The sequence below is a fragment of the Erithacus rubecula genome (assembly GCF_903797595.1).
Source record: "Erithacus rubecula genome assembly, chromosome: 11".
Lineage (NCBI taxonomy): Eukaryota > Metazoa > Chordata > Aves > Passeriformes > Muscicapidae > Erithacus > Erithacus rubecula.
This window is the reverse complement of record NC_136663.1, coordinates 10,018,932-10,032,662: the sequence shown is the minus strand read 5'-3', so window position 1 is coordinate 10,032,662 and position 13,731 is coordinate 10,018,932. Positions and strand designations below refer to the sequence as shown.

Here is a 13,731-nt window from a genome sequence, read left to right as displayed (position 1 = left end):
AAGACACTTCAAACTACAGTACAGCCTTTGCACTGAGAATAAACACATTTAAAGGCACCAGAAGCTATGCTGCTTCATCTGCTATCAACTGACAGCTAATCTGCTAGGTTTTTCCAAGTATCTGTTTTGCTAGTTAAACCTCCAAAAGAGCTAGAAACAATAGCACCTCCTGCACTCCAACATGTTCCTTCCCCATGGGACAAGATCTGCTCCCAGCACCATGATAAAAAGCTGTGTCTGTAAAAGCTCACAAGTACAATCCCTGCTCTAGTAACATCAGTCAGTAAGGTCACTGCAGCATGAGCTTCCACTGAATGTGTAAAGGCATTCAATTAATCCTTGTTTGCTGAGAACTCAGGGAATTTAAGTAAGGTCAAAGAGTTAAAAGAGATCAGGAGACTCCACACTCCCACTGACATGATGCTTCCTGAAGAGCTGACACAGATGTATAATTTGCTCCACTGACAAAATAAAGGGGGTTGTTTTGCAATCAACACCCTAAGCACATACACATTTACTTGGAAAGTCAGTAAAACATGTGGACAAGCCACCTCTGCTCGCTGCCCTCCCTGTAACAGTGGCAAGTTGTCCTTTGCAGGAAAAGGCTCCAACTCTTTGTTTAGAGACCATTTGTTCTGTATTTATCATAAGGTTTACCCACACATGCTTACCTGCTTCCTCAGGTGAAGACTGGACAGCCATGCATTGACTGCTCCAGTCCTGGGGACATCACCAGCCACTGATGCCTCCTTTTTATCTGCTGGGTGTGGGGTAGAGCTCCTGAAGAGCTGGGCACTGTTATCACACACTAGAAAGCAACAGATGAAACTAAAGCAATAGGAAGGGTGCAGAAAATAATGCTGAACATAGGGGAAGTCACATAAAGAACTCTAAAGCCCACAAAAAGAGCCATGTGGGCCCAGACATCCCACAGATACCACACAATTGAACTCTGTCCAGACACATTAAGAGACTAGAGGCCTTAATTTTTCCCCTCCATCCACCCCGGGGAAAGACCATGGAGTTATGGAGATGAAAACACAGGGTAGAAACCAGGCAATCAGTGGCAGGATGAGGATTCCCATGAGAAAAGGGAAACAGGAGGTGCCACTTTGAGAAAGATCTACAGAAGTCATGGACTGTGCCCAGACACAGACAGGTGACAGGAAAGCAACCTCAGAGAGACTCCAAACCCAGGTGCCCACACATGAACAAAAAATTTCTCAGGCACAGCTGCACTGCAGCAAGTCTGAGTATGTGCTCAAAGTCCAGAGCTAGTGGTTCTCCCCTCAGTACTAGAGACAACATCTGGGACTAGTGATGAAGAGACCACCTCTTATGGTCTTCACCACACTGAAGGAGGCATCACTAGAACAGCCCAGCCCAGCACTTCTGTCAGCTCTCCCAGGCAGGGCTGGTAATGCTGCACTCAGGGATCTGCAGTCCCCACCCAGGTCAAACCTCTGCCTAAGAGCTCAGCAGGACAGCACTCAGCCCAACTTAAATCACCAAGATGAAGCTAAAAGGATCTTGACAGCTTTCCATCAGACAAACTTTCATTATTGCTGCTTGGACTGCCTCCATCATTTGCTAATGCAGAACAGATTAGAAGGTCTATCTATATATTATGAGATTCTTTCTGCTGGTGCAGGAATCCATTTTAGTATTTAGAATAAGTAGCAGCCTCAGAAACCCAGCTTTTCTGATCACCTTACAATTCCACCCTTGTAAACAAGGGGACAGATATTGCTCTGATCATCAGCAATAAGAAAACAGCTTCTAAATGGCACTTTGAACACAAAGCTGTGCTTGTGCCACCCCACAGCTGCACACGTAGCAGGGGATTCCCAGCATTATAGGAGAATGGCAGGAGTGCAATTTTGCCAGCAGTGTTAAAGCAGAGCAGCTCTGCATTGAGCTAGGATGAGGAAGCAAGGAGTCATGACTACACTGAATCCTTGCTCCAACTTCTCTCCTCAACTGAGCAGGGAAGCTGAGTGAAAGACAAGACTGTCCTATTCTTGGGAACAAAACCAGGAATACTTCTGGGGAGCTAAGTCACTCTACAGAGTGACAGCAAGAACTGTTAACCTTCCAAAATAACCATACAGGGCATGTTTATAACACTGATTGCTACAAACAACATCCTCTCCCCTTCTCTTGGTCTAAAATATTACTTTGCACACAGGGAGGATGCAGAAGATGGTAAGCAAAATGGTCCTGGGAAAACAGCCCACTGAAAATATTTACAAGGGAAAACATACATAACTTTGGAGACAGCCAGCATGGCTAGCTGACCAAGTAGCATGAATTTTTGCCTTCAAGATGACTGCTAGGGTTCATAATATCTTTGCCAGGAGATGTCAGCATCCCTGGTGTATGGATTCACACAATTTCCCTTTTACAAATACAGAGCACCATGATCACCATCCCTGTATACCTGCCTGTTCTTCTGGGATCACTGCATCTCTGCCAACATAGCCAGGCACAGTTACTCCACATGCCAGTGCAGAACCTGGTAGGAAACAAGGACAGCTTTATTCAGGAAAAAAGTGCAAAAGTGAAACACCATTTTGGGAAGACACAGCAATAATTCATCTGCTTAAATGATCAACAAAATACTTTCCCATGTCACCTTGGCAATCGCCCGGCAGCAGCATTCCATGACCAAGAGTGGTCCAACGGGCAAACATCCCTTCTCCACATTACCTCCCTCTCCCTCCACTAAACCCCACTCATGGTTTGGCATCAGTGGGTAACAGTGACCTAGCACAGCAAGGTCACTCAGGGAACTGCTCTGTAGGGCATCTTGCAAAGTATTTCTTGATTTGTGGTGAGAATTCACCACTGAGCCTAACTACATGCCACAGTGTTGGGAAGGGACTTGCTGGAATTAACTCTGTTCATTCCTCTGACATCTCACCCAAAATTTCTGTTCAGAGAGCTGTTTCTGTTTCAGTATTTGTTGAAGATTGCCATTAAACACAAGTATTCAAGGGGAAAGTCATTATTACACAAGAGGGGAGCAAAGACCTTGCTGCAGGGAATCCATGTCCCACTAGAAAGTAAAAGCCACTTCCCCAGTCTGTAATTCAGCTCCCACCACCCAAACATTTTTAAGTCTGTCATAATACAGTGATTCCCAAGGCATCACTAAAAGATTTGTGAGCGCCTTATCTGTATTTCCTTATCTCCCAGAGCTTCTCTTTATATAATTGTACATTAAAAGTTTTATGGAAGAAGGAGTTCTGTGCTCATCCTTTTTGCTGTTCAACAACCTCACTGTCTTCTTCTGGGCCATCAGACTGAAGGTTACTACATGGCTATGTCATCTTCTGAAGGGTCAAAGGCTGAATATGAGTTTGCTCACTGACCTTCATACCACCATTTTTAACGCCCTATATTTTGAAAAGTATGTCCCAAATGGGAAAATCTCATTCATTATGTGGAAGGCCAACATTTCTCATCTGCATCCTACAGCCAGAGAAGCTGAGTCACCAGCTGCTTAAGCAACTTCCACTTCTCCAGAAGAGAAACTGGGATTTAGATAACCCTCCTCTCAAATCCACTCAAACACAAAGTTGACAGACTCATCACTGTTATCTCCAAAGTCTCCAAGAAGCAAAAGCATTTCTTTTACACCAGTCTGTGCAACATCACCATTAAAGATGTATCTGTCCATGGGTGCTCCTTGAGGTACTGCAGAGAAGCAGAATCATGCACATGCAAAGGCTACAGTTCAAGCCTGAGATGGGTTTCAAGGGTGATCTTAAATCTGTTTAACAAGAAAGCTGCAGTCTCTCAGCCTGCTCAGGGAGGAGGGGCTGGTGTGGGGCAGCTCCCACATTATTTGTTCTGCTCTAGGCAGACTAAATCCTTAAAGACAAAGAGAAAAGCAGCCTCTCCCACCCCAGGCATGGCCAGGGACCCTGCTCTCCAGCCACCTGCTGCAGCACTGTCAGAAGGTGCACACAGGGCTCAGGATACCCTGGCTTGCTGAAACATGTCCAGACCCTCACTGCGTTCCACACAACCCAGAATCAGCAGCCAACCTCCTCCTCTCCCCATCCACAAGCCCACCCCATGTGTTTTGGGGTTTCTGGGTGTTTTTCTTTTTATAGCTCACCTCACTTCACACTTGTGTCTTTAGCCTGAGGGCTGGGACTAAGCTGGCAAAAGCTGAAGTTCAGAAGAGAACATACCCAACAAACAGGCCTTCCTTCTCTCACCAAACAACTCAAGCTTAAGGCAATTCCCACCTTGCAGGCATCACACCCAAAGGGGAACACAAATAGAAACAGCTTTGCAAGCAACAGCAAACAGGATTGAAAGGAGTGTGACTTGGCTTTGCTCAGCAGGAGAAGCATTGACCTCCCCTGAGGTCAGATCCCACACAAGCATGGCCTTTATTATCAAGAACAGAAAGAGGCATTGAAGAGGTACCAACACCTGACAAAAAGGTCTCATAGCCCGAACCACACACTTGGTTCTGTGTATCCACTTGTCCCCAGCTCTCTAACCAGTCCCAACATTCTCATAGCCTAAAAGTGCCACCAGCCTCCTGCCAGGCAGCTACCCCTTGGATGTTACAGGTGCTCTTTGTTTCAGGAAATAAGCACTGAGTTATTTACTGTGTTGATTCATTAATTTCTCCCTGGTGGTTTTAGAAAGAGCAGACTTCATTCAGCTTCCAGCAAGCCCCACAAGAAACAAACCATGACACAAAGAAGGATCCTTGTACTTAATGCACAAATTTAGGACTTTGCTCATGAGCTGCTGATACAATGGCTGTAGGGTGTCACAGAGCATTAGTGCCTAGCTACAGAATCATTTGTTACCAGAATTCTATTCTAATCCATGGCTCAAGTTCTCCTCAAATCCTATAATGGGCAAGTTAACATCAAAGTAAGGCTTCCAGCTGGGTGAAATTTAATGGTACTGTTTTGCACAGCACACCTCGTTAATAATAAGCAGTGCATTGGACAGGAGAAAAATACCTACCTTGCATATACTGAACTAACAAGGTCACACATTCAGATGTTAATATTGGTATGGCATCATGCTGAGCTAGAAAACCTCCTGGAGCAGCTTCTATCTCTGCATTACACAGATTTGTAAGAAAGCCAGAAGTTGAAGGACAGTACAGACTGATTAGACACGAGCCAGACTCTAATGAAGCTGGGATAAAAAAACAGATAGCCAAACCAGGCAAAGAAATCAGATACTCAGGAGTACAGGACCTACAAACCTAGAGAACAGCAGAAAAGGTACCCTGGTGGGTTTCATGGCTTTGCCTTACCTAAATGGGAACACAAGAATAAACCTGGTTAGATAACTTTTCCCCATTTTAGAGCTCCTTCAGATCCATTTACATTTTATTCCCAGCCTTATACAAAAGAAACCCCAACAACAATTTTAATTCTGACATCTAATTGCACATGACTGATCCAGGAGTATTTGGACCATTACAACAATCTTTTTTGACATGTGTATCCAGACTTTTTGCTTAAACATCTTCAGAGTTTGATTATGTTTAGGTGCATGCTCAGAAGTCACAGCAAGTCTACAGGCCTGCTTCTCAGCTGCTATCTGGAAAGATAAGAGCATCCTAAGTAGCATTGCTTGGTAAGCCATGACAATAATCAATCCTGTGTGCTTCAGGGTGGAGTATTCAACATCAGAAAAAAAAAGGAACAAAGCAAAAACAAACAAACAAAAATTAAAGCTGTTCTCTGAAAAGAATTAAAAACAAAGCCAGATCATACCAGACTGCAAGTCACTTGGGAAAAATACTCTTAGAGCAGGGCTCTGGATAAGTTCCTGAAGAGTTATCTCCATAGGTAATGCAAAGGAACAGGCACTGCTACCTCCTGGACCAAAGGAGAGTTTGAGACCTACATTAGACCAACATGCAAGCAGAGACATCATTCTCATTTCACTGCTGCCCCTTGTACAGGTGAGTGATGGAAATGAGCCCCACACAGCTGTTACAGCTCCAACACTGCTGTCTAAAACCAAAACAGCAGGGAATTCACTGAGATACCAGCACTCTGTCAGAGTGCCTGAGACTGATTGATAGTCTTGTAATAGTTTTGTAATAAACTTTAACTACTAACTTTCAAACACAGGAATGTATGTGGCCCTGTTTTTCCTCAGCACCACTGCTGCTAAATTGTACACACAGCATACCTGAAAGCAGGAGTAGGATTAAATCCTACACCACTTCAGACCATCCACTCAGTATCTTAGCACTTCCTGCTCTTCCCAACTGTAGATCACAAAATAAAAGCACTGCAAAGACACAATAAAACAGTGACAAAATGGGAAACTGAACCCAGTTCAGATGCCCCAACTGAATGGAATTTCTTGTCTCCAAACCATACAGGACCCTACATTTTCCAGCACTTTGTCCAATTCACTTCTAAGTATCTCCCAGAGGGAAAAATATTTCACGGTCTAATAAGCATCAGTGTTGGGAAAACCAGCTGATATTTGCCTCTGGAGTTAATGTGGGCTAAACATCATGAGAATTACATTTTGGCTAATTCTGCTTCCTCTTACATGATTTCAAAGCACCCAAACTCAGCTGAGGTCTCAGGCCTCAACTCCTTGGGTATTTTTGCCTGGTTTATTCTCTGTGATATCTGCAAACACAATCCAAGATCTGTTGAAGTCAATAGAGGAGGTAGTTTAGCTTAAAACAATTTTTTTTCTATTATAAATGCTGAGGTTTGCAATGATAAGGATGGAAAAGTTTCCCACAATTCAAAAAGCTGGAATTATGCATTTGACAGCTATTAGAAAGTGTCCTAAGCAAATATTGGTCACTTCTGGTAACTGAGCATGAGGTATGTTGTTTTTAACAGGTTTGGCTAACCTCACCTTAAAAACCTCTAGTGACAAGAGCCCCATGACATTCCCAAATATTCCAAACTACTGCATCAATGTCTACCACGGGGCAGGTTTCCCAAGTGTCCAATCTGATTCTTCTTCATTACAATTTAAGTGCATTATTTCCCAACCTATCTCCATTGCCATGGAGAAGTGTCCTTCTCCCTCTCTGCAGGAGTTTTTCTACATTTTTTGAAAACTCTTTTTGTACTTTAACTACAGTTAAGTCAGCTCTTCCCCCTCCTTGTTCTGAGGTTATGCTTTTAAGATCTACAATTGTTCTCCCTGTTCTCCTTTGACATCCCCCCATTGTCCACATCTTCCCTGAAATGTGCTCAGCAAATTGTACACAATGCTCCAGCTGTTTCCCCAGGACTCTGTAGAGTAAAAGAATTACAGATGACTCTCCTGACACTGCATGAGTAACTAGCTCATGGTTCTTCAGAAATTTAAGATTCGTGCATTCTCCTGCTGCTACACAGCAACTCAAGTATGCTCTGTTCTTCAAGATGGGGAAAGCTCTTCAGAAGTACAAGTAAGGCATGTTGAAAAGAATCCAAATTTAAAATAAGGTTTCATTAGAACTTATCATCACCCTTGGTTTAAAGGGGGAAAATTCAAAAACCTCAAACATTCTGCAGACTTTCATTAACTTATCTGTACTGTCAGTACAAGATCTGTTTTGAAGTACACAAGCCTGACAATACCCTTGGAAGAGAAAAAGAAATGAGCTATTCTCTGGAGGAATTATTTTGAATAGAATGTGTTCCTGGCCTGTTTCCTCTGGGCATATTTTATGAATCAGTCCCCAGGAAAAAAAAAAAAATAATCTGTCTCACCATAAGGTCACCATGAACTCGGCTTTTTATTTTAGCAGGGTAGTAACTAACCTAAAAGCTCTGGGGTGCTACTGGGTTTGATCCTGAACTAAAATGATGCTACTGAAACAGAATTAAACTGTCTTCCATGCTCCAGAGTCTGCACCATGGGTGTCTAGTTTGTGTGGTGTTGACAGAGGAGCCATCTCTCAGGGGATAGAGCAGCTAACCCAGAGAGATCACAGAGAGCAGGCAGCTTTTTGATCACTCCATTCTAGGCTGGAAGTATTAACCCCAGAGCATCCCCAGCACTGACTGGACCTGCAGCACAAAGCTCAGCTGCTGTCCAGTGGAAAAGTGCACAAAGCACTGCTGTGCAATTCTCAACAAGGAAAGTCAAAACAGATAAATCAAACAATCTTCTGTGGGTTAAAACACAGAGAGCAGGACATAAGGCAAAAGTATAAGAAAAAGATTATTGGGTACTCCCCCCAAAAATGTAATTTCCACTGCTTTGGTCCTGCAAGTGTGTGAAGACAAGCTGCTCCTACCAGATTGTCATGCTCTCTTTTTAGAAGCTTCACTGGCCTTTGAAGAGGCTCATAATAGATTTTTGAAGAGGAAAGGCTTGTAGTGGACTATCATTAGTCAATGAAAGAAGAAGAAGATAAAGGGAAATTAACTTATTTTTTAAATTCAGTGCCCGGAATTATGATCTAGATTTATCTAATTGTACTTGAATCCAGCGAATTAGTTCCATCCATTGTAACAAATGGAACCAATTGCAAAATTTTGATGTGGATCAGTATTTAGAATCCAAGCCAAAGGTTGACAGCAGGCTTTGTTACAACTCCTAGTATTTAAAGAGTAAGGGAAGAAAGAAATTAGAAAAGAGAGACTATTTGGCACAAATTTGGATCTGAAATGCTGAAGCTCTGCTTATCAGGATACCTGCTGATCACCACAAACACAAAATGAGGGGGAAAGTGACATCAGCCAACCTTCTAAACATGATTAATAAGGTAATGTACTAGGAGGAATAGTAAAACACAATTCTTGGTCTGGGTGAACCTCTTTCAGTATTCTGATTGGATTTATTGCCTTACAAATAGTTAGGGAGAGACTAATAGAAAACCTAAAGACTTTTAGGTGAGTAAATGAGCACCAGCAATGCTTAGATGCCATTTAATCTACTGCTGCTTCCCAAAGGCTCTCTCCACCCCTCTCACTACCTCAAAAACCATTATTTTCATCTCCCAGTCTCACAGGGGCTGGAACAGCCACGTAATTGTGCTGTGCTTCCAAATACTGCAGGTTGTAAAGTCGGGTTATTCTGCTTCCAAAAATACACACGCAGGTTCTGGAGCCTCCAGGTGAGCTAACACATTTCAACAAAGCCCATTTTATGCTTCTGTTTCAAACTGTTTTCCAGGCTCTCAGCTAGTGGGTAGGAGAGGCAGCAGTGGCCTGCACTGGTGAGCACCATGTGCTGACTCAGTTTCCACTCATAAACCAGGCTGGTGGCTGCAGGACAAGCTGTGCCTTTGTCAGGGGAGGCACAGGGCTGTCACATGCCAGGCATGGCTGCAGGAGCCAGGAGCACCAGCACAGGGACAGGCATGGGCAGACACCCCAATCACTTCTTGTGGCCCTTTTTCTTAATCAAAGGTGTCCTCCTCACCCAGCAGCCTCCTAGGGGCACCCAAAGGCTTGCTGGTGTCTGCATAGCATTCAAAGATCATTGGAACCAACATCTTGTAGAAGCAAAGCTGGAATTTCCAGTGCAAACAGTAAACAGGACACTTACTTTAGACAGGGAAGGGGTGATTGCCCTTGGCACTGCTGAGACTCTCACTCTGGACACAGGAGCTTTCTGCATTCCATGGCTCAGCTCAAACACCAGCACAGGCTGTCTACAGGAACAACTGGCTGAAGATCTCTGCTCTGTACATATTAGTGAGTGCCATCCTCCTGAACCAGCTCTTTCTAGGCAGAACTATTTTAAAACTGACCTTAAAATCTCTTCTGCAGAGCCAGCAGCAGTAGAAATCCTTGGTTAGACTGGAGACTGTTTTGCTTCCACCACTCACCAGCATTTCCAAGCATTTGCAGAAGTAAATTGGCTGAAGAACAGGAAAAGATGAAGGTTTCAAGAAACATTCAGACAGGACTTTAGCACTGGTTTCTCTGCAGCTCAGGCAGCAGATGTTGACAACACTAAGAGACTGCCCAGCTCTGTTCCACCAGCCTTGTTTGACAAAAGGAAAGAGTGGGGGAAAAAACACAGGAATATTTCAGCATATTAAATATGATAGATTCATACCCCAAACACTGCAGACAAGGAAAGGTTTGCCTCAAGTGGCTGAAGAGGCATTTGTAGCCAGAGGATGGGAGCTATGAGCAGGATTTAAATGCTAGCCCTAAAGAGAAAACTTTTGGTTTCTCTGAACAGGGCTACAGGAAAAAAAAAAAAAATCAAGTCTTCCAAATTTTAAAAGAAGTCTAACTTCTAAGCTTTGGGAGTTTGAGCTTCTTAATCCAGGATCACCTCCTCCCAGTGGGCTCCCACCCCAGTTCTGAGGCTGAGGGTTGAGATCTGGAGAAGTAAGTTGTCCTTGCTGCATGTGTTTTGGAGGACTGGGAGCCCTGCAACATGTCTTGACCCCAGACAAATCCAAAGTGAATTTGTTTTGAGTGACAACAGTGATGACATAACAGGCTGGTAAGAGTCAAAAATCAATCCCTGTATCTACAGGACTACAGCAAGAACATTAACACCCCAAGCTCTCTCAGCTGGCACTGCTCTGAAATGTTTTTGTCTTTTGAGTTTGATTCTCATCCTTGTTTTTGGTGGTTTTAATTTTTGGGTTTCTTTAATAGGTTGAAATTCTAAATTAGGCATGTAGCAGAGCTCATCATCTACCCCAAACTGTAGTCAGTATTTCAAGTTAAGGGTTGCTTACAGGGTAAGCCACATCTCCAGACCTGAATTTCTCCCTTTAAACACTAGGGTGGAATCCTGCCTCAGAGATAAGGTCAGGCTTGATTCCATCTTCCAAAGAGCTCTGTTCCAGGCCCAGTGAGTAATGCTGGGTGAGAATCAAGACAGCCAACAGGCATAAACCCCCCTCCTTCTTTCAAAACACAACTGATATAAACAAGGGGACTCTAACATATAAAAGGGGTAAAAATTATTTGCAACCAAAGACATTTTGGTGTGCTAAGAGATTTTCCACACCTGCCCCATGCTTTCTGCGAGCACTATTTGGACTGAACTGCAGGGTGAGGGGAAAACAACCGTGATATAAAAAATAAAATAAGAAAAAAGACACAAGCCCAAACAGCAGCATTGGTTGTGAGAGCAAGGAAAGCTGCTCCAGAGGGAACACCTGTGCCAGGAGAGGGCATGTGGTCCAGGGAGCCCCAGCCCTGCAGCGCAGCCTCCACCTGCCACGCTCCCATCCATCCCCTCCCCATCCATCCCCTCATCCCAGTTTATCCCTCACAGCTGCTCACTCATCATCCCCCATCCCACTGAGGCCTTTTATCTCTCTCCTTGCCTGGCTCCATGTTACTGTTTAGCTGCCTTACATGACACCATGACCTACTTAATTTTTTTTTTAAATTTTCCTCCTGGAGAATAGCAAAGCACTGCTTCAGTGTGGCTTGCAAGGAGGAAAGGCAAAATTAAGGAGTGTTGGCAGAGCAAACCAAAGCCCTTTTCAAAAATTCGTGGCTGTTTGTGAGAGGTTAGGCAAGGAGAGGCGAGGCCAGTCCAGGCACTCCAGACTGTACAGCTGAAAACAGGGTGATAACAGGAAGGGAAGGGTCTCGTGTTTTGAGTCTGAAAGACGATGCCTGTAATACCATTACCAAAAACCAGAGCCCACCTGGCTCCCACAGAGCTCAGATCAGCTGGTTCAGAGGCAAGGGTAAGAAACATCATCACAGGCAGCAGCAGTGACTCAGAGAAGCAACTGAGGGAAGACTGGCTCAGGAAACACAGGCTCTTTTCTGTCCTCCCCTACAGACACCATCTAAGGAAAATGCTTAGACCCAGAGCCTCCAAGATAATCAATTACATGCCTATATACCAGAAAAGTCAATCAGCTTAACCATAACCCTGAGGAAATCCTGCTATCTCCACCACTTTCCAGTGCAAATTACAAATCTACATCCCTTTGAGGATGTGGATTTTAGTCTCCATATGTCTCACTTCCCTGGTGTTTGAGAAGAGATAAAATTTCCCTAATTCTTCAAGGTATTCTATGCAGCAGACTGTCAGGCATGCCTAAGAATTCAGTGAAGGGGTACCTAAAATAATAATCTGCAAATATCTACTCCTAAAATAGCTAGAATTCAGTCTGTCCTGTGAGGCCAGATAATTCTTCAAGAATTTTTGATTCTTGCATCCATCCAGACTTCCTTAATTCTTGTGCTTTCAAAAGCTTGTCTAGCATGATTTTGAGGGTGCATTGCTCTGGTTTACCATGGCTTTCTTGAAGCACAAGGATGGTTGTCCTTGGCAGGCAAGCTCAGAGCACAACTGCAGCAGGGCAAGCAGTATTAGTCTGCACTCTAACAAGACTGGAGAGTCAAGACAAGCTATTTCCAGACTGGTATTTGCTTTCTTCATTTTTGGAGAGCCTGCAGGACAAACAGAATGTACTGCCATGCTTGCAGGTCAGGCCCAAAAGGGCCCCCATGGTTTTTGTTTCTTTCCTTTCAGGACCTGGTTTGCAATGGGGCCAATGCAGACATGGTTTGGCAAGAATGGCACAAACCCTGGCAGTACTCATGTGCCTTGGGATAATGCTCAGTGTGAATCACTGGCAGAAGTGTAACCATGAACCAGGCAGTGAAACTCTGACCTAAGGACTGGCTCCAGCAGCTGCAGGCATTTATATATTCCATCTCAGAGCTTTAAGCATTACAGTACCTGCTGATAGGGAGGAGCTAAAGAGCTCTAAGGTGCAGCACTAAGCTTTGGGAGCTCCTTACTATCAAGTTTAGGACCTGACCCAACTGGACATCTGCTGGAAGTTACTCCAGTGTACTCACCAGTCCCTGATGCAGAAGGGAAAGGGATCTTATTTCACTCACCTCTGGATAACCCCTTGGGGTTTATTCTTGCTGATCATGTCAGTAGCTGGGGCAGGAGCTGCTGAATGTTCAACATGTCATACTTCACCAAAATACAGACCCCATCCAGCTCAGTGGTGTCCCAGATACAGCACTGACCCTGTGCTGTGTCCAGCTCAGTGGCCCACAGGGCTGGAGCAGGAGATGCTGCACTTGGGAATGTTCTGAGTACCAAGGTGGAGAGTCAGCTGCAGACTGCAGCCTCTCTCTTGTCATATACCATCCATGTCTCCTTCATACGACCCAGAGTGGGTCATATGTTAGGGGTGGGGGTGGGGGGGGGGAGGGAATAAATCAAAAAGAGTGCTGACGAACTGATTTTCACTACAGAATGCATTTGTGAATAGAAAATAGTCTCCAGGGCTCACAACCTAAATGCAGATACCAGCAGCTCCTAAAAATATATCTTCATAAAAACCCCCACACCTGAAAACTGCCCCTCAGTGCAGGAGACACTGTTCCCTTCTAAGCATCTTTTTTTTTCCTGAGCCCTTTTGGAACCCAGCTGCTCTGCATAATCCCTACTTAGGGACAACACACAGTGGCCCAATACAAGCTGCTCTCAGTTTTCCACTGCAATTAGCATAGGTGGTGTTTATCTTATTTTAGAGTGACCTGGCTCCTCTGGGGAAAGCCCTTGTCTCCAGTTCACTCAAAGACACAGCAGCTGCTCTGCTTTCAGCATGAAGTGTCCTTGCAAGTGGCTGGGATGGAGGAGTAGAGGGTAAATGAGAGTCACTACCACCAAGGCACTGAGCGTGCACAGGCTCACTGCTAAACACCTGCAATCCTTCCCCAGAGGCACAGATAAGCTTCAGTGCCCTTGTCAAAAGTTCAGGGAGCTGCTTTCCAAAAGCCACGGATTCCCTGGGTTGCCCAA

At 44.4% G+C, this 13,731-nt stretch overlaps 1 long non-coding RNA gene across 2 annotated transcripts in view; it reads right to left on the bottom strand.

Annotated features, from left to right (window-relative positions):
- LOC306806453 overlaps window positions 1-13,731 on the bottom strand; it is a 70,527-nt gene that overhangs the window by 48,212 nt on the left and 8,584 nt on the right. Inside the window, exons 2-4 of one of the 2 annotated variants that reach the window (XR_013775472.1) lie at window positions 9,722-9,832; window positions 9,517-9,622; window positions 2,441-2,515 (exon numbers count right to left, since the gene is read on the bottom strand). This is a non-coding gene — a long non-coding RNA (uncharacterized lncRNA). Of the gene's footprint in view, window positions 1-2,440; window positions 2,516-7,737; window positions 8,031-9,516; window positions 9,623-9,721; window positions 9,833-13,731 lie in introns of those variants that run through there. The other variant, XR_013775473.1, reaches the window with a different exon arrangement.